At 50.2% G+C, this 21431-nt stretch overlaps 1 protein-coding gene across 5 annotated transcripts in view; it reads left to right on the plus strand.

The window, feature by feature from the left end:
- The window catches only part of LOC117237937 (protein tiptop), an 89880-nt gene that overhangs the window by 56787 nt on the left and 11662 nt on the right, over nucleotides 1-21431 (plus strand). The window contains exon 2 of one of the 5 annotated variants that reach the window (XM_033502385.1): nucleotides 4459-4574. The exons of the other annotated variants lie outside the window; for them this stretch is intronic. The gene's annotated coding sequence lies outside the window, so the exon portion shown is untranslated. The remainder of the gene's footprint in view (nucleotides 1-4458; nucleotides 4575-21431) is intronic. 5 annotated transcript variants of the gene reach the window in all.

The raw sequence follows: 21431 nt of genomic DNA on the forward strand, positions 1-21431 counted from the left end.
CGGAGGAATATTCATTTAAATATCTGTCGATACTCGAGTCCGACGCGAGGGTTGCACCGATGTCAGCGCCGGACTTATGTGCCCTCCGCGTTCTCCGTTCCCTCCTCCACCTTTTCCCTCCTTTCCTCCTGCACCCGCTGCCTCTTTCACCCTTCGCCCCTGCTCTCTTTCTCCACCTCTCTCCCATTCCAATCCCGTCCCCGTATCCATCCCCGTCCTCTTCTACGGCCGCACGCGTACCTACCTGTCTACCTGCCCGCGTTATATGTATCTATACACGCCCACCAGTCGACGTCTGATCTCTGTCGCGGATACGTTCAATCCCGCACTTTGTTCGTCGCCAGTCCAATTCTGTACGATCTCTTGGTTACTTCCCCTCCAGTGTCTTCTTTCGTCGCTTCCTTTCCTTTTTCACGCCTCTTTTTCTTCTCCACTTTCCTTCGTTCTTTCTCCATACGAGCTGGGTCTTTCCCTTCGATATTTTATATATCGTACGTTTACTTGTGGGATAGATCTATTGCTACGTAAAAGCGTACGTGAAAATTTCAATCGGTTAGTTGTGCAGAAATTCTCCAACTTTTTAAATTATGTGCTTCTACGATAGTCGTTAAAAGAAGACAGCTTCTTCGTATCGCTGTATACACCGAACTAGTTCGGATAACTTGGATCGTCAATCGATAGATTATGTTCTACTGCGAACAAATGCGAGCAACGTTGTCGTCGATTGCATTCGCGGAGGCGTAACCTCCCTTACAGTATCCATAGTATCTCGGAGGAAATGATGAAAATCGTAGCTTGAAATTTTCGTTCGTTCTTCTTGTTTTTTTATTTCATTTTGACGCACTCGTGTGCGCAATACCGAAGAACCTACGTCGGTTAAATAAATAAATAGATAAAAGATAACACGTAGGAGGAAGAAACACGCTGTTCTTATTTCTTCGACTTTTCCTTAGGATTATCGTTTTGCCTCGGTTCCCCTTCCAATCCTCTTTTTCTTTCCGTTCTACTTTCGGATTCTCCGCTTTCGTCGGTTCTTCCCCTCTCGCTTTTTCCTCTCGATTTTCCTCGCTCACTCGCGGTTTTCAAACTTCTTCGCGATTCCCTTTGCGATTTCGCGCTTTACGAGCACCGTTTTCTAAAGCGAACGCGTGCAAAGCAAAGGAAAGGTAGCGACGAAAGTAAAGAGAAAATCGAGCGGAACGTCTCGGGGACGATCTTCGCGCGATAGCAAACACCTTTCCGGTAGCCGTAGGTGGGTGGCGGTGAACCGAAACGGTTAGCGCATCGACGAGGTAGATAGAGACGAACGGGCGGCGGTAGAACGAGAAAGGACCGCCAGGGGGTGTGGAAAGGAGCACTTTGCGTGCGTCGTTTAAGAGAAGCTTAATGCCGCCGTAAAACGCGCTAACGACCGACTCTCAGCCCTTCTTCGTCTTTCACGAGCTATCGTCGTTCTTTAGCTTCCGAAACTGTATTCCCTCTAGCGAGACACTCTGCGCCGTCGACGTTGGTTCCCATCTACGAACAGATTTAACATTCCTTTTATGCATCAGAAATCACATGGCCACTCGATCGTCGCGATTTCCGTTACGTGACGCAACGATTAAACACGTCGCGGACGAACGAGTTTCCTCGTACGTTTCACCAGAGAAACACTCTGCGCGATCTCCATTTTTCCTACTTCTTTGTATCAGATACTAGTTGTGTCGTTGACACTCGAACTTTCTTCCACAATATTTCGCCAATCGATAATATCGTAATATTATTAATTTTAGAACAGCTGAAAATAAAAATGGTCGTTGCAGCACAACAGTACGATCATAAAGTCATCGAGTGATCGGAAATAGTGCAGGGAATCGACAATCGTTTACAACCAAAGAAAACTCAACGACGCGGAACTTTTTCGAATCGCGACGTATCTTTTTCCCTTTCACGAAACGCGGGCTTTTTTTATTGTTTTATTAGCCGCGAATCGTCGATCGGCTACTCGAAAATCGCGTTCCTTCTTCGATTACTCGGTCTCTCCACCCCGTCCATCTCGAGAAAATGCAAATCAGGAAGTCGGAGCGTCCATCCCCAGCAACTTTCTACCATCGGTCTATCACGATAGAACTTTGACGAATAAATACGCATCTTTCTACGAATCTACATAATATGCTTAGCTTGGTTTTTCCCCGAACTCTGGTTACCCCTGAAAGAGACTCGACCGCGTTGAGTCGCAGCTCGAGGCAGTCGAGTAAAAGATCGCGCGATCTCTCGTCCCGCGACAATCGAATTATCCTTTTCTTTTATTTTTCGGCAAAATAAAAAAAAAACATACCGTCGTTAATTTTCAGCCGATACATTTGAAACTGTTCATCGTGTTACGTAATCGCCGTAAGTGTCTTAGTAATTATATCACCGAGTAACTGCGTTTAACGAAACGATAAAATTGCGAAACCGGAGCAGCAGTTGCTTTTGTAAAAGCACTTGATTCTCTTCGACTAGCGACACGTAAAATTTCGCTAATAATATTAGTCCAATTGCGCAACACAGCCCTGGCACTTGCTACGTGTGCGTTGCTCTCGCCGCGGGTGTCGTTCGCTCGCGTCGCGTCTAATTGATCCGAATCGACGCGCCTTCGATACGTCATCTTCGATTATAAAACTGGCAGAAGAGGAAACAGGACGGACGACCGGCGGAAGGAAGGGCGGAAGAAGCAACTGTACTCCCCGAGGGTAGCGCGCCGTATATTCCCGCCCTCTCGACAGTTTCTCCCTTCGCATTTCCGCGGCTAGTCCTACTAGCAGCGTTTTAATCCAGCGAACCGACGTCACTCCACCGCCCCGAATAATCAGCCTGAAATTCGTTGCGAGCGTAGGCAGGCGAATTGTCGCGAAACGCAACAAAAGAACGAGATATTAGTCGGCTGCGGCTGTGCGGCTACGGCTGCTGGCCAAACTGTACGCTCGGGAACCGTCGCGTCGCGACTAGGGAGAAAAGTACGAACGACTATACGGGGACCTGCGAGGGCTGACATCGTCGACCGCAGTTGAATTCATCCTTCCGGGCTTGGCGGCGACGACCACCAAGCGCAGAACGCGATTACGATCGCGCCAAGGATAACAAAGACGACGTGGAATACCGTAGACAAATACATAATTAGACCACGCGTTGGAGGAACTGGATGGCCTTGTACCTTGCCGTGACGATCCGCGCGCTCGATTATCTGGATCGCGATCTCCCGTTTACCGATCGATTAATAATCTCGTTTTCTAGCTTGTGCGTTTGCATATACGCCACCGCGGGACGTTGATTAATCGGCAATTTATACCGCGACATAAGAATCGGCATTTTTCTTCTTTTTCAATTACGCCTCGTCGTATCTGGCAAAATGTCCAGGTTGAAAATTAATCAGAAACGGAGAACGGGTTTCGCGGCGATTAAAACCGTTTCGAACTGTGAGCGCATTCCGTCTACCTAATACCGGTTCAACGAAAGTTCGATCGTAGACAGAGATCGTTCCGTAACGGAAAAAGGAAATGGAGAGAAAAAAGAAAAGGAAAAAGAAAAAGAAAAAGAAAATGAAAATGACGAGAATCCGGTGTACTTACTTACTTACTTAGTTACTTACTTACTTGCATACAGTGTAGCACCGGTGCAACGTAAAATCGAACGAGAGTAAAACGTTGACGCGGCCAAGCGGAGTCGGTGTGAGACGCGTTGGTGCATCGATGTGTTGTTGGTTGGTTTGGCTCGAAGAAGCGGTAGGAGCGAGCGGTACACGGGAGTGTAAGGAGAGCGGAATGAATCGCTGCCACTCAAGGAGCAACAGACGGACGTGCCGGACGGGCTGACAAGGCCGTGCTCGTTCCTCGCTCGTAGCTCGCCGATGCGATGCCGCGCGCCACTGAAACGCCATCCGCGCGTACGCTTCCAACCAACCGCGTCGATATAACTGTCCACTACCGATAACTACGACGAGTTACGGTTGCTAAGCGCGCCTTCGTTCCCGAGATCGCGTCCAAAGAAGTCGCCTGTCTCTCCTGGTTCTTCGACTCTTCGGGCTCTCCGACTTTTCGTCTTCGTCGCGTCTCACCAATCCTCCTCCTCGCCTCCTTCCTGCCTCCTTCACACCGTCGATCCTCTCACACGTTCGTCGAGCTCGCGACGAACACCGTGATGCGCCGCGTACATTCGGTCGTCCATCTATCTGCGTGTCTCTCGTACATAACGCCTATGCCACGGTTCTTGGATGCGGCTTAATTATAATACGGAGATATTTATTGCCACGCGTATCGTCTATTTCCGTCGACGACCGTAGGAGGACCGGGCAAAACCGGGTAAGCGATATCGCGAAAGCGACCCGACTGGCTTCGTGATTCGCCGAGGATCGACGAGTCGATGTTTGCATGACGTGAACGGACGAGAAATACGCTAGTGTTCGGTTTAATAGACGCGTTTTCACCCTTCTCACAGTGGGCGCACAGTTGTTCTCACCGAGATTTGGATCAGCTTCCATGGAGTGGGCCTCGACCTTATCTGCAAACCGTGATCCACGTACCTTCGGTTGGATGGTTAAGAATCATAATGATGTAAGTCAGTTCATTGCTAGTTATCATAAAATACTGTTCTGCGATTAATGATACAAAGAGTTCCTTATATTCCGTCGAGTCACAACCACGTGTCACGGCAGACAATAAATTAATCGATTGATCGATCGTGAAATTACGTGCAACATACCATTTAACATTCGTAATACGCAACTAAATCCAGATTCTCCGAGTCTTAACTTACATCAATATGAAAAATACGATTTTCCTATCTTCGACTATCCTAGCGAAATCGCTCAAGCTTTATCAACGAAAATTACGACAGACGCCACTATGTTTCACGAAATTTGTATCAGACGAGTAAGAGATTACAACGAGAGCGCGTTCCCACCAACTTTCGTGTTCCGGACGCTATCGCGCTTAAAAATATACATAATAATACACGAAAAGAAAAAGAAAAAAAAACAGAAGAAAAAATTGAACAGACGGAACCGTTGAGGCAGCCGTGACAGAAGGAGTATGGCCAAAGTATCGTTCGGCGAGCGAAGAAAAATTCACGCGGACGACGGGTGAAAGTACAAAACGACTGAAACGAAACGTTGGACGAAACGTCGAGGGAGATTCGCGGAACGAGCGGCAGGAACACGGTCGCGACTCGTGGATCGCGATTCTCGCCGCGAAGTCGCGTGTTCTTTCGCTTGAATTTATGCGAGGGCGAACGATAAGCAGGCGGCGAATAATACGGTCCACAAGCACCTGCCAGCGGGCGGCGCGGTAGCCTCCGGTCGTTCTTAATTCGCCGCGATCGTGGCCGCGGACGACGCTCGATCTCGCTAGATGGTATCGCGGCCACCGATCCCAACCGTGCCTTTCAAACGAACGCACAATAGGCTTTTCGAGCTTCGCGTCAAAAGTATCCAGCTGCTTCTGGTGCCTCTACTTTTCCGGCTTCGCTCTTACATTCACCTCCGTCCACCAGATAGCAACGATTCGCGACTCACGGCGAATCGGTACACGATCGTTTTCCGTTCGACGCGCTTCCATCGACGTCAATTATTCCGATTACACGCTGTCCGGTTATGCTTGTCGGAATCAATCGCCGCGACATCGCGTCGTAGGAATAAGAAGAAGCCATCGAAGAGACCTCGCTTTCGCCTCTCTCTCGTAGGCGACGCATCGCAATTAATATCCCCGTCGTGACGACCTCGATCCGTCTCGATGCACCTGGCTTTCGTCTCGTCCCGCACACTCGGACGACGACTCGAGATGACGGGACTGGAATTAATATTCGGAAACAAGACCACTGGACCCCGCTTGGGTTTCTCGGCTCGATCCCGCCCCGCCCCGTCCTATCCCGGACTGTCCTGTCCCGTGTTTCGTTCGCGACGTGGTTCGCCACACATCACCTACGTACTTTACGTTCCATGTGATTCTCGATGACTCGCCGAACTTTGTCTATGCATACCTTTTCATCGACAAGTGGTTTTAATTCGTCCGTTTATTTACCTTTTTATCGTTATTAAACGTATCGATAAAATCACGGCCCATCGCTGTTTCACGAATGTATCGAGAACTTACCGTGGAAAGTTCGTACGCTTTCTATAAGCTTGTGTGCGTTATGTAAAACATTTTTCAGAGATTTCATTGCCGACGTAACGAAAGATACGTGTTTCGTAAATAATTCTGAAATTCGTATCCACCGAATATCGGGGCTTGTTAACGCAATGGATAATCGATCGTTTAATTGAATATACGGCACTGTTAGTCGGCGAAAGAAAATTCGTCGTATTCGAAACAGAGTGTGACTTTTTAATTCGTTATACTTCTTGGCATGCTGAGGTGACTCTTAGTCTTTTAAACGCCACGCCATATTTTTCAGAACGTTCCAACGATCCAGCTGGATCCCCATTCCCCACAAAAAGATATCGATCTATTTATACCGATAAATCGTTTTAGCGTTTAGCGGATACTTGCGTCTCGATTTGTCGAATTTAGACATGAAAGGACAAGAAGAGACGCGGGTGTATACCCGTAACGAATATCTCGGAATTTCTAAACTTAAGCTCGATTAACGTAGACGAATACTTACGCGGACCACTGTACGTACAGACCTGTGTACGTTACACGCGTTTATCTCGCGAATTCTTGCATCTTCGAATCGAGCAACGTTACACAATCGTGGCCGATCTCTCACGAGGCGAATATCGGTAAACGATGCTCCGTACGTTGAGCGCGATGCGTTTCAAAGGCACATAGGTGTCCGTCGTCGAAGTTTAATCGACGTTTAACGCTTGTCTAGATCTGCGGCAAGCTGTAGGACGCGCGCGCTTGTAGAAAGGGGCTCGACGTAGCAGGAAGGAGAAAAGGAGGAGAAAGAGAGAGAGAGAGAGAGAGAGAGAGACAGAGAGAAAGGAGAAGCAAATGGACGCGAAGTGGACGTCCCGTCCGTCCGTCACGTTGCTGCCGTCAGATTATCGTTCCGACACTTTCCGAGTTATTCCGGCCTTGTGCCTTTTCGTTTCGTTCGGTGTTCGCTTCTCTCCTGCAGGAAGAGGAGGATCGATGCTGTCGTTCTTCTGCTTCTCCAGGGTGCTCGTCTTCGGACGACCTCAGCAGACACGCTCCTCCTTAACCGACGTGTTCGTTTCCAACGGAACGAGAGACGGAAGAAGTCGGACCCGGAGACGTCGTTCGCGTAAATGTTGAGCGATCGAGAAAGAGAAAGGGAAAGAGAGACAGAGACAGAGACAGAGAGAGAGAGAGAGAGAGAAGAGGAAAGAAAAAGCAAGATGGTATAAAGAAAAGAGACGAGAAGAGAGGCAAGAGCCAAGAGCCAAGAATCTCGTACCTGCGTATTTGAAGTCCGGTCGACCCGTTTGACCGGTGTCGATCAAATTTCCGAGGACGAGATTATTCAAGGCCGACAACGATCGAGACAAAGCTCCTTTCGCGGCCGTACACCTCTTCCCGACGTCGACTCTTACTTTTTCTGCTCTCTCGCGTTTCCACCCACCTTCGCGCCAATTTCCAAAGCTTCTTCTCTCGGCTTCTGACGGCTGTTCTTTAATTTTATCGAGAAAAAGAAGGAAGAAGAAGGAACGGAGCGAGATGCTCGTGTTGCTACGAATCTCGCGGAAGTCGCGTGACTGTACAAGGACACAGTGAAATTAATTCAATTAATCGAAATCGTCGACGATCGGGTTAAAATACCTATAAATCCTGCAACGTTCACGGCGGATAAATAATAGCGGTACGTTTGAAACATAGAAATTTGCGATATATAGAACAATTTTCATGATATTTATTTCGGACGAATTAAATGGGAAATTTCCAAAATTTGAATTATACGATCGTAAACAGCGTGTATGGAATCAACGACAAAATAATCACACGAATATCAAAATTGATCGAAACGACGATGGAAAAACGCGAAGTATATTCGAGAGAAATTCCGGCAACCCGTCGAACATAACGCTACAAATTTCATATCTTAAATGTCATCATAGTTGACCGGTAGTCTTCATCGACGAGTTTTACGATAGATACGATTAACCCTCCTGCGTTCTTTAGATCGTTCTCAATCGACTCGTGTCTTTCTATCTTCAGAAAGTTTCTTCGTTTGAGGAAAATTTTCTCAAAACATCGATAGTCTTCCTTTCAGGATGATATGGGCGGGTGATTTTGAACGATATAGAAAACTATATCGTTTAAAAAGAATTGTAGCAGGATTAAAAATATAAAAAAGAGAAAAAAATACATTTCGCACGCATCCACCACATCAACCGCGAACACTGTAGAGTTAATCGTTTCGCAGAGATCGATGGTTGGCGTTTCGCGATCGATCGTTCGACGTATCGCTAAACGTACATTTTTTTCAGCCACGTTAAACGCCGCTATCCGTCGAACGATTCGCGGTGAACAATCGTTCGATCGCGGCGACAGAGAGAGAACGTGCACGCGAAAATGCGCGCGCGACCTCGTACACGCGCATCATTCAATTAATAATTCAATCATCGTTCCCGATTGGATTACCCTTCGAACGAGGGGAAAAAAACTCGGGACAAAAATAAATGAGAACGGGCAGAGGAAGGATGCGATGCGATGCGATGCGACGCGACGCGATGCGATGCGACGCGATGCGATGCGACGCGATACGATACGACGCGTTGCGATGAGGCGCGGCGTGGAACGAACCGGCACAGGATGACGTTAAACGCACGCGCCTATACGTTTACCAAATTATTTCAGTTTTGTACGACCTTATCGATCGGCTAAAACTTGAACTGGTTTGGACGCGGTTGTGACACACTCTTGGTCGCGCCCTTGCTGCTCGCCGCCTCGTTCTCGTTCCGTTTTATCTTTACTTTGTACGAATAAAAATCGGTCGGTTCGGTCGGACGCGGTTTTCCAACGGCTATGGACGTTCGTTCGCTGGCGAATCGAGGAAAAATGCTGATAGGCGGTGGTCGCGCGAACCGCGTATCCCGACTGCTAATTATCGGGCGTTAATTGATGCAGCGTCGCGCTCGTTACGCGTCTATCATTAGGCAACGTAAAAGTGTACGCGAACGGAGAACATCAGCGGCGCGTATTAAAATGCAAACATTCGACTCGGTTTGGACGGTTTAATGCCTCGTTCGATTCGAGCGCGCCAGCCAGGTAATTAAATCGAATGAAATTACGAACGATTAATGCTCTGGACGCGTCCGTGGGTCACGAATCAGCGCGAAATCACCGAGTACCCGGCAAAAAGTATATTCCGGAAAGAGTTATTTCATTGTCCGCGATCTGAATTTTCCCCTACTCTCTGGTCCCGTATCGTCCGTCGTTCTCTCGTTCACCGACCATCCTGCTAACCGTCCTCTTCGCTCCGTTGACTCTTGGAATTTTCGATTCGTCCGACCCGTTCGCGTTCAGCTTCGTGTTCGTGGATATACTCGCGGAGATGAGAGGCGGGGCGGCCCACGAGAAAGAAACGTACACGCAGGCCGAAAGGCAAAAAAGGAGGCTCGGCGTTATATTTTTGCGGTGTATTACGTTGTACGAACCCGGAGCGGGTTTCATCCCCACCATTCAGCATGGAGGCCATTATCGCGAAATACTGCAGATGCATCCACGCACACGGCGTCGTTTTTGGACATTAGCATAGCCGCGTAGCGTGCACGAACGCGGCCGGCGGTCGCTGTGCGCGTAAGTTAATGCTCGCGCGCGAGAGACCGCCGCGACATTTCCCTGATGAAGTCGAGCAGCGACGCGTAATAAGGGTCGCGAGAGAGACGGTCCGCACCGGCCTGGACGTACGGACGAACGAACGATGATAAAAGGAACAAGAGGAAGGGAGAGAAAGGGAGAGGGTAGGAAAGGGTTGTGTGCGGTAGTCAGGGCCGGATCTCGTTTCTCGGTGCTTGGACGAATATTTCTCTGTACGAGGAACGTTCGACGCCGGACGACGATACCGTGTCGCAACGATGGAACGAGTACGGTAGGTCGTTCCGCGAATAATTTCCTGACGGCCGAGCGAAACGCGAGCTGCTGCAAGCTTGACCGACGATGAGCGCGGAGACGGTGCTGAACGTGAAAGCGGCAGCTCGACGAACAAAGTGGTCGCGTGGTTGCGCGCGCTACGGTATCGAACGTACGGACGCTGGCGAAACTCAAGGTGGTCCACTACATCCCTGGGTGAAGTTGACGCGCGGGGTGGACCTGTCGAGGAGAAGGGTCGAGGCTGGAAGCGGACGTGACACGGCCGTCTTGTGACCCGTACCGTCCCACCGACGCTCCGCTCCTTCCCCGTGCAACCCTCTGCTGCCTCCTGCCCCCTGGCCCTTGCCCTCCGACCCCCTGTGTCCCCACTTCCCAGTCCACATGCCACCGCGTCGACCGACCGCTGCTAGTCCGGCTCTATTGTTGTTATTATTAAAGGGGGTCGCTGGGGGTGGTTGCCGCTCGGCTGAGAGGGACGATGACGGAAAGGAAGGCGGCGTCTGCAGGTGACAGATGAAACAGCTACCCTCTCCCTCGCACCCTCTTTAGATCCCCCTTGTTCTCTCTTTGCGTTTGCTCTCTCCCTTGCTCGCTCCATCCTATTCCCTATCTCTCACCAACTCTGTTTCGCTTTCTCTCTGGCTTTTTCCTCTCCGTTCTTCCGTCGAATGCACTTGTTCGCTCGCACGCACGCGATCCTTCCTACGACGAACGAGACGGAGCGAAAAGGGGGCAAAGGAAAGGGGATCGAAGCTTCCTCTCTCTCTCTCTCTCTCTCTCTCTCTCTCTTTCTCTCTCTCGTTGCTGCAACGAAACGTTCGTCCCTCGTGTACCACACCCCACGGTCTTTCGGCACGGATGTGTGCCGTCGAATGCTTCAGCTTTCTTCGGACAGGCGAGTTCAACTTTCCACGTATCTCGACGGACGACGTATCAATCTGGATCGTTTGATCGACCCTGGGAATCGTAGTTACGCGTGTACGCCACTGCAGAGATACTACGTACGTGTTGGAACAACGTGCTCTCTTCGTACGGATTCGGATGGAGGAAAAATTGGGAAAGAAAGACGCGGAAACGGAAGAAACGGATATCGAAAAAGGCGGGCAGCGAGCGTAGCAGTTGGTCCAGGTTAGTTTCATCGCGGTCCGGTGTACTTTCGGGGTCTGTCGACGAAATGGACAGCGCGGGACACGCGAGGAATGCGCGTTTCGCGTTCTCTTGGTCGTGCTGGTGAAGAAAGGAGGTCGTGGCTACATACGTTTACTACGAATTCTCTGCCGTTTCACCGCGGAGGACACACCGTCCCAGACCACTCCGAAATAACTCTACGTCACGGATCGTCACCCCCTTTAATCGTGCCCGGCACCCTACGCCAGGGATAGCAAGCTCCGGCATCCCGTTACCGTTCTCTGCGTCGACGAGATTCGAGGATTCACCGGAGATCCACGCCAGACAAAACCAATAAACCACTCTCCGGGACGATATTCGGAAGTCTCGTGGAAGGGACTCGGACTGACTGCTTGTCCCCCGTCCCATCTCCGCTTTTTCCCCTTTTTCGCTCTTTCGTTCTAACGACACCAAGACGAACTCCTCTGATCAACTTGTCCCGTCGTTCTGTCGCGAACGCACAATGCTGCTGTACAGAGCTTGCACTCTACCGTTGATAGATATTTGCGATATAGATACGCACGATTCGTGAAATTTTACACGAGTCAAATGACAAATTAATCGATACCGGCGAATTCTCCGATATAATTGGAACAAGTTTGCTAATAGACTGATTGAAATTTCGCAAAATGATGTACGAATTACAATTTGTCGAGAGTCGTTTCGTTTAATGCAAAATTGTAAAGTTCCGAACAGTCTAACTAATCTATAATCTGTTACCTGCACATTAACCAACGTTGCTGGTTTGCAAATCACCGTGCAACGGCATTGTTCGATATCCTCGTTACATTTTCAAAGTGTACGATAATAAAACTAAAATAGAGACGTCTTCTCGCCCTTAATTTCCTACTTCTTGATACGATAACGCGTACGTACGTAGTTCTCTACGTAGTTTAGCGTATAACGCGTACTAAAAATTCGACGCGATCGTTTCACTCGTAGCGTATTTTGTATATTCGCAACGATAACGAAGTACCCAAATACCGGCGTACCGTAGCGACAACGGGTGTGGTTCCTGCAGCCTTTTCCTACTTTGGTCACGCTCGTATCGTCCGAGGAAACGAACGTCTATCACGATCGCGTGGACTCGTTCCAAGGAACATCGCGTTGCTCTTGTAACGCTTGACCGATGCAATAATTTAGAACGCTGCGGCGGTCGAACACGACGACGAAAGCGCAACGCGGCTAGCGGGCCGGTCACGTCCGTCAACTGGAAGTCGTCCGTCGTCTCTTCGGACGACGGTGGACGCCCAGGCGTCGTCGCCGTTCACGGCATTGATCTGTCGGACGGCTGTCTTGATATCGACGGTGCGGCGGGGAGGGTGTGGAACGGCGGCTGCTAGACGGCTGCCTACTCCCTTAGCCCGCGAAATAAGCTCTCTCTGCCAACGTCCACGAGTATGCTCGCGATTGTACGACCGCTCGTCGAGCCCAGAGAGACGAGGGAAACTCGTAAACCGGAAAAATTGCAGGATGGACGAGACGTAAGATACGTCGTTGGAGAAACATTTCGCGTTCGATCTGGTTGCCGTGTGTTTACCCTCCTCGAGGGATGCGAAGGATTTCGCCTGCCTTTCCCTGCACCGGCGTCGTCCCTGTCTCCTCTCGTGTCTCTATTGCTCCGGTTCGCAGGAATTGAGATTCGATGGGATGCTCGACCGATGTGCTCGCTGGCTCGTTCGTTCGCCGTCACGCGGCAAACGTTAATCGAGGCAAATTGAACGCCGCGCGGTTCTCGACGCTCGATTAAGTTCCCCCTCGACGATCCTTTCCACCCTCGCCGAGCTTTCAGCACGTCGCTTATCCGAAATTCCGAACCCGCTACCGGATGCGTTGCATCGAGTACGAGTCGTTCGCTCACGTTCCACCAAATTATCGCGAGTTTTCCTCGTGAGAATCGACGCAACTCGGCGTACTCGGCGCCAAAGAAACACGGTAACCCCTAAACCGGCAGCCGATCGACCGGCCCTTAATCACAGCCCTCGGTTTATGATCTCAGACAGAATTCCGCGAACTAGCCGCGGGATCGTTATTGCGGTAAGCCCGACAAATTGTCAGAGGATCGCTCGTTCCACGGACCCGTTTATACCAGAACCACACGGTGGGTGTACACCGTCGAATTAAGCTCCGAATTTCGCTCGATCGTCCGCAATTACGAATAACCCTAATTTTCAACCTTCTCGAGACGAGCGGACGAGTTTATTGCTCGGCCGGAGAATCCAGACGAGAGAAACCGTTCCACGGCAACCACCGGGGGAATTACCGCGACCGAAGGACCCTGTTTACAGCCGCGTTCCTTCGATTATCGTTCACGGCTATTCGATCGACTATTCGACTCGCCGTTACCGGTTAATCCGTTGCGGTCCTGTGTCCCATTCTGTCTTTTCTTTTCCTTGTCGAACGTTGCGATTATATCGGCGAAAACGGAGCGCAGTGTAACGTTCGCGGTGACGACGAAAAAGAGGAAGACGAGGAAGGTCACGAGAGGGAAGTAGGGGCTGTAAACGTGGCTATATCAGAAGAAGGCGAGGGCTCCGCGTACAGTAGAAACGAATACGCGCGCAAGTACCAGCACAAGGAGGAGGATAGGAGGGCTTAGGTTAGGTTGGTCGCCTGACCCGGTTGACAATCGATTGACGGCTGTCGCCAAGACCCTTCAGCCTTTCCACCTTCTAACCCGGCGAACTTCCCCGATCCAGTCGATGCCATTACTCTCCTTCTTTCCTAGCTAGCAGTACCTGTCTGTTCCGTCGGCTCCAATAATTTCTAATTATCCTCTACCACGGGATTAGTACAATGCACAGTCGGAAAAGAAACTCGCCCGTTATCTATTTTTACGATTAGCAACGAATTGAGATCGTATGCAGAAATTTCGAGGTAAAATATATCGTACACGCGTATGTCGGAGAGACGGCGAGTTGTCCTTGGTTGTTCAAATTATTACCACGCTGTATAATCGTGCATATATACGACAGCGATTATTTAACCGATTACACGATATCGAAGAGCCTCGTGTTGTTACAGTTTCCATGGTCGAGCAATTGACTGGACTCGAATGCCATTGAAAATGGCCAGAGTCGGCTGAAAGTAGCCGTGTTCTCACCTTTACTCACTCTATTACGTTGGCGATTTATTTCCTGTTACCCTTAAGAAGAAAAATGAAAATATCGAGTTTCGAGCGATGCTAATTCGATAGCCAAGAACCGCGATACGTTACGGTTGGAAATGCGTGCGAGATTCAGATAAGCCTAATTTATTATTCTTTCGTTTCGCCTTAGCGAAGTACGATTAGATAAATAACGCGTATCGTTTCGAAATGCTACCGCAACGAAAACTCACCTTTGCTCCGGCAGCGGTGAAAAGACGCATACCGGTGACGAGTCACGAATCGACTTTATTCTATCGGCGTATTTTTCCCTCGTTATTCGTAACCATCCCCCGTTAACCGAATGCAAATATAGCGGAACGGTGAAAGATACATCGAGACGCGTGCAAAAAGATTCTTTGGTGGACGTTGTGCACGGACGATTATGCCCGTGTACGACACAACACATGGCAGCTTCCGCGCGCAAACATACAAGCAACGACACACGTACACACACACACACACACACACACACACACACACACACACACACACACACACACACACACTCACGCGCGGCTTCCATCTCGTTCCTCGTACACGAGTCTCTTTTCCACGGTCGCCTGTGCACACGGAGAAAGCTTCGTGGAGGTAATAGGATGGGTATACACCGGGCGGTGTTGGATATTATTTGCCGAGGACAGTGACAAACGCCCGTCAACGTCATTTCCACTCGCAACGTCGCGTCGGCTTCCTGCGACAGTACCGACACCGTGTGCGATATCACCCTCTCTCCACGACACCTTCGCCTCTTCCACCTCCTCTTTCTCCATCTCTCTTTGCCCGCTCCCCTCCCGTGCAAGGCGAGCTAGAAACGTGACGAGCATATCTAGTTCTGGACCGACTCCTCGTCTCTGGCAGCCATCAAGAGGTGCCTCTGGTGACTGCGAGACGGGACACTGCTCCCGTCGTTCCGGTACTTTGGCCTTTCGATGCGACGCGACACCCGACTCGCGGTTCCGCCTGATTCGCGACAACTTCCTGCGCTCACGTATTAACCCTCGCAGCGTTCGATCCGTGCAATCTCGGCGTACGAAAGTATTTCAACGTTTGCCGTGGAAAAATTCTACGAACGTAGATTAGACGCGTTACAGTCGAGATCGGTCGAAATTTTATTCCTATCGGACGGTGATAAAATTTTAAATCGACGGGGCAACGTACGCGGTACAAGACACGCGGCGTTTATTTCAAACGTTATTGCACGCGCTTAGCACGAGTATCTTTCTTCGTTACAAACTGCGACGTACGACAGCCGATCCGGTCAAACTCGCGTATTTTCGTACTTTCGTAATCGTTTTCACCGTTCGAAGCTTGGGAAAACGATACCGCCACGCTTATCCAGCTTTCCGCGTTATCGTACGATCGATGTTCCGAACTCCGACCGAGTAAAATTTCGATCGGAGCGTGAACCATTCAAGTTGCCTACGGAGAATCAAAAACTCTGATTCGTAATTCCTGAAACGCGTTCGTTCGGTACGACATACCGTCGTGTCCGTGGCTCTCCGACGTCGTACGACAGACACACACAGCTGCAACGTTGCACGAAAGGTGTTTCGCTGGCCGAGGGCACATCGCAAAGGGTTAAAAGTCAGCGAAATTTGCTCCTCCGCGCGCGGTCCATTATCATCGGTGCGAAGAAAAGAAAGCGCGTATCGTGAAGTGGACACGAGACGAGGTAAATTGGAGTCGCGACCGGAGAAATCGTCCGACCGGCGAGTAGCAAGAGTGGGGTTGGTTAGGCAGAAGGGTGTACGGTAACCGAGGTAGGAAGGGGGTACGACGACTGGAGCGGACGGGAGGAGTCGGCGGGAGGGAAGAGGGGGGGCGTAGGTAGTCATTATGTGGAGGGAGGTGACGTCACTGACGGTGACGGATGGCTACACGTCAGGCAAGTATAAACCCCATGGTACCCAATAAATTATTGCAACTATAAATTACTTCTGTGCTCACGATATAATGCCACGGCTACCGCCGGCACGATGGTGTGCGTGCACGTACACGTACGCGCGTGTGTGCTGTCGCGTCGAAGCCGAAGGTGGGGCGTGCAAACAAAGGTGGTACGATCTCCAACTAACTAGCCACGGTACGGGCACCGTTAACCCCGTCTGTTATTGCCACTCTTTCTCGCGTCTCCTCGTCTCATTGCGGCCCTGTACGAGAACCCTTCGTTCACGTTGCACACCATCGTTTTCCAACCTACATATTTTACGGTACAACGTAGAGAATCCGAGATACGCGATCGCCAGCTGCAGCGAAAGAGGAAGGTGAATAGAGGAACGGAAAGGTGATTCGAAGGCGGCGGGTATTCTTGGTTCGTCGGGCAATGAGAACCACTGACATAACATAATCCCTAGCAATTCGTAATAAATATCGTTGCGACGGCCTGGTTCGGCGTTATTGGTGTATCTGTCTCTCATCTCGATGCCTTTGGGGGGCTAAGAAGCGAGGCAAAGCGGCGGCCGAAGGGATCGGGGGAAGATATTATGGGCGTGCGAGTGAGTTATACGCTTTGCCGCATGTGTGTCGCATAAATCTGCTCCGACCTCGGTACCGGCCCCCTCGCGACTGCACTGGAACCGTTTCTAGACTTTCCTTCGATACCGACAGCCATGACGACAACGACGACCACGGCGACGACCACGACGACGACGACGACGACGACGACGAGAACCGACTCGACGACTGACTGACTGCTTTGGCTGCCTAGATAGCCGAGGCTGTGTCGGCCGACCGACCGACCGACTGTTCGGCCGACACAGGACCGGCCGATCGATATCGGAGCGTACGCGTCCTTCCTAAACAGGCGGAAAACTTCTTGTACGTATCATGCGTGCCGTTGAAAGGCACTACGAAAAGAACCGTCTTTCAGATTATTCTTCGTGTCGATCGCCCTGGTGAACCCGTCGATATACCGTTGCTCGTAAACCGCGTTCCGTGCTACGTTACACAAGATTATTTATAGATCAGTGCCGTCCTCGAAGCGGTATAGTCACTCGCGTTGGTTTCGCGGCTCGAATATTACCGCAAAAATCGACGTTTCGTGTAGCAACGGAACACCGTACCCGTGACGACGGACGCGTTTTACGGGCTGGAGACTACGAAATTCTTTCGTCGCGACACTCTCGAGAGCAAAGAGGAACGCGTCACGGCGTGTCGTGCCTGCTATGGCAGAGCAGAGTGAAGCGAAAGGGCGAGGAGATCGAGAGATGCGCGCACCTGTCCTTGCGTACATCAGCCGTCCGTCATCCAGAGGACGGATCGGCTTCTGTCCGTGCACCATCTTCACCGGCAGACTCGCGCGCACCACGAGGCATCGTACTTATTTACGTTGACACAATATTTATTAGGACGGATCGGTGAGGCGGTCGTTCGTTCGCGCCGGCAGCCTATTTCGGGAACCGTTCCTCACGGCGAAAGACCGGCCAGTCGGTCGTTTCACGGGACACATCCACTCTCCTTCGGGATTAAGATACAAAGTCCAGTCAGGCGTCTTATTTTTTCACGGCTGTCACGAGTCATCGGCTTCTAGCGGCGAACGAGACTCGAAAGGGTCGTCGTACTCGTTGTGCCCGAGATTTCCTCGATCGATCGATCGATCGATCGAATCGGATTGCGGAATCGAGCCCGTTCCATGCGAGTATCACGCGCCGCGAATACTTTTACGATTAGCGAGCAGCGTTTGAAAGCGCGCGCTCGTTAGCGAACATGTTCGCTGATAGTTTTCGCGAACAATGCCATCCTCCTCGGTTAGAATGTCAAATAGGCGCGTACATCGTGTATCGGTAGTTAACGCTCGCTTGGCTCTACCGTCGCCGATTACCGATGTTCCTGGTGTCAACGCGTAACTGGCGGCATTTACAAACTCTAGGAATTTTTTGCCAGCGTGATAATTTAGAAAATACTTGTCGCGGAGCGTTGCACCGTTGATCGATGACTACCGCTGTACGTATAGTTGTATAACCATTTATAAGCTCCTAAACGTTTCTGTCTGCGTAGCAAAACGTAAAATGTGTCAAATTTGCTTGCGCTCCGCTCGCGAACTATTCCCAGCAGTGGACGCGATACAGTGTGTCTGTTCGGGAACAGTGTACGCGGTCGGTACGGACCCAGCGTTAGGACGCGAACGGCGAAGCTCGTCGGTTGGAGAATTCGGCCCTCGTTTCTCGCGCGACCACTTCGCGCGGGGGCCGCGACACGCAGAGGCTGTGTAAACGAAACGATAACCGGACGGATCGACACCAGCTGCTTCGTGTTTGTTGCCGGTTCTATAAATAGAGCGAACCGTCCGCTCTTTCTCGCGTACTCGAGCTTGCACCATCCGCCCCGCGCTATCCTTTCCCTCTTTTCTGCTTCCCTTTCTCTCTTCCCGGTGTCCTTTCTCCCGGCGAGAGAGCTGCTCCCGCCTCGCTATCCCATCCTCCGACTTTTTAACTCTCTCCCGCTGCTTCGTCTCCTGTCCGTAGCCGACTCGAGAGACGTTACTTCGCTGACAATTATTGTTGTCACGGCCTCTGCACCAGCAGTCGGTAACAGGAGTGACATTTCGAAAGGCGGCGTGACGGCGAGTGGAAGAAAGAGACGCGGAGGACGAAGAGATTCGGAGGTTACGGTCGAAGAACGAGGACAGGGAGGGGCGGGGGGGAAAGAAGAGTGACGGATATCGTGATGAAGGCGTCCTCCTGTCATCTCTCCTCTTCCACCTCGCCAGACCGTCGCCCCGTGGCTTCTCGACCCACCGCCGCCGCCGCCGCCGACATCCTTTCCTCGCTTCCGCCGCCATCCGCTTAAACCGCGCGTTCGCGTTCGCGTCTGACCATAACGCGTCGCGAGTCCTCGAAGAAGATGGAACGCGAACGTCCGTTCGAACGATACGAAATAGTGGCCGATCGGGACGAAATTTTCCAGCTACCGTTGAAGGAACAGATAGGAACAGCGAGATCGTGAAATCGTCGAGGCTTTCGAACTTACGTATTTCAAGTAGCGTTCGTCGTATCGCGAGATTACCGTACGCGTAACTGTAATTATACAGAGAGGAACTGTATCCGACTAGATCACCAAGTTCTGTCTTACGTTCGACCATGGCAAGTTGTCGGAAACGAAGAAATTAATCTATATAGTCTTGCCAGTTTCTTCTCACGCGTTATTTATGTACGTACTCGTTCGATCATAGCTCGGATAACAGGGTATACGTAAAGCTGATTCGTTCGATCGTGCAAACGATGCTATATGTTATATAATAACGTACGCGTTACAACAAGCTGAGATTCTACGATGCAAATTCGCTATCTCTTCCCTCGATGCCTGGCCAATTACGACCGTTAGCTCTCGGAAGTGTGTACAGAAACCCTGACCTTTTGAAACCATCGAAATTTCGTTTTTCTCGCGATCGATAGATGTACGATTTCCGTGTACCGCCGCTGGCTACCGGTGAAAGCATATCGTTCATTTCCGGTGGATAACGCGCGGTTGGACACGCGCGAAACAACGCGGGACGTTGCGAGCGGGGGAGCTGGAGCGCGACGAACCGACTGCAAAACGGGTTTGCGGATTTCAGCTTTTTAAGTGGGAGCAACAGCAGCAGCCACGGCAGCAGCTACGGCAGCCATGCATCGATCATCACTGTCGCCTGTTGCGCGATCGACCGGCCGAACGAACGAACCAAGGAACGAACGAGAACAAACGAAAAGAACGGTCGGTCTTACCGGACGCGCGTATACCATCATCTATCATCCATCATCCAGTCGTCCTGCCTGCATCAACGGACGCACCGATGGCGCGACCGTGCGTGCCCGATCATTAATACCGTTCGGCCAAGTACGCGCGACGCAATTTACTCGATCGTTTTCCCGTGCTTCTACTCCTATCGAGACCGATATCGCGAAACTTCGCCGCGGGCGGCGTCGTTAGCGAGCGTATTAAAACGATCTCTCCACGCAACCGAAATTCTTACGTTCGACGAGTTTCGTCCTTCCCGATCACCATTCGCCATTCGCGCGATTTTCTTACTGTCCGCCGTGGCTCTGCGAATCGGTGGAGGCTGTATAAAGCAACGTACAGACCGTCAACGTTATTGTCAATATCATCGTCATTATGGCGTAATATTCACATTCAATTTACTTTCTCTGGACAATAGACGCACGGTTACGGTACGACGACGTCCCTCTAGAAAATCCAGTACGTTTACACGCATCGCGTTGTCGGATATTCAAGCTTATTTTATCAGCCTCTTGTGTATCTAAATACGATCACACGGACAACATTGGCAGGGTCGCTACACGGCCAACAGATTTCACTGTCATTTCGATCTTTTGTCCGATACCGGCCGATGAGATTTAAACATTTCATGTATTGCTTTCTTCGTCGTACTATCTCCGCACCGGACTAATCTCAACCCGCACCAATGTATCTTATCTCGCGATGTATTAATTCGCGTCCATTGTGATCCCACAGTCACGCCAACGTTAACTTGCGTAACCTATGCGTAGTGTATACGCTTCCCTGCAAAGTATCTGCTTGTGCATTTCGTCGAGCGAAGGATTTTGTTTCGTTTCATACGTACATACGATATTCTTCTGAAATAATTTTGTTCGTTGATTTGGTATAACCAAATAACGAATAAATATTTTAACAAATACGAAGTACGAACTACAATAAACGATAATAACGAGAATCTAAATTATTGACAACGACATTGGTATGTAACGACATCGATCGTCTGAACGGTCCTTAAGAAAATTAAGATTGCAATATTGCAATTGTATTTATTGGAAAAGAAAGAAAAGTACGCATTTGATGTTCGATATAAACTCGTAGGACGCTTTAAAAAAACCATTTGATTTTGATCGATTTTTCATTGGTTTTTATTGGATTATTCGTATTACTGGAAAGTGGAGCTGCCTCCCCGTTGCCTTTGATGATCTATGTCGATCTATCGCGAACAAAATGTATTCGCTCGTAAGAGTGACATTTGATCGTTCCGAGGAACGAAACGCATACAATGTGAGGGTTTCTCGTAGAAAAATATACGAGCGTAAACGTTAAAATCATTAGTAATCGCTTTGATTGATTTCGTAAAGCCAAAAGATTGAAATACGCGACGATGT

This window comes from Bombus vosnesenskii, unplaced genomic scaffold (genome assembly GCF_011952255.1).
Source record: "Bombus vosnesenskii isolate JDL3184/JDL3185 unplaced genomic scaffold, Bvos_JDL3184-5_v1.1 scf7180000013417, whole genome shotgun sequence".
In the NCBI taxonomy this organism is placed as follows: Eukaryota; Metazoa; Arthropoda; class Insecta; order Hymenoptera; family Apidae; genus Bombus; species Bombus vosnesenskii.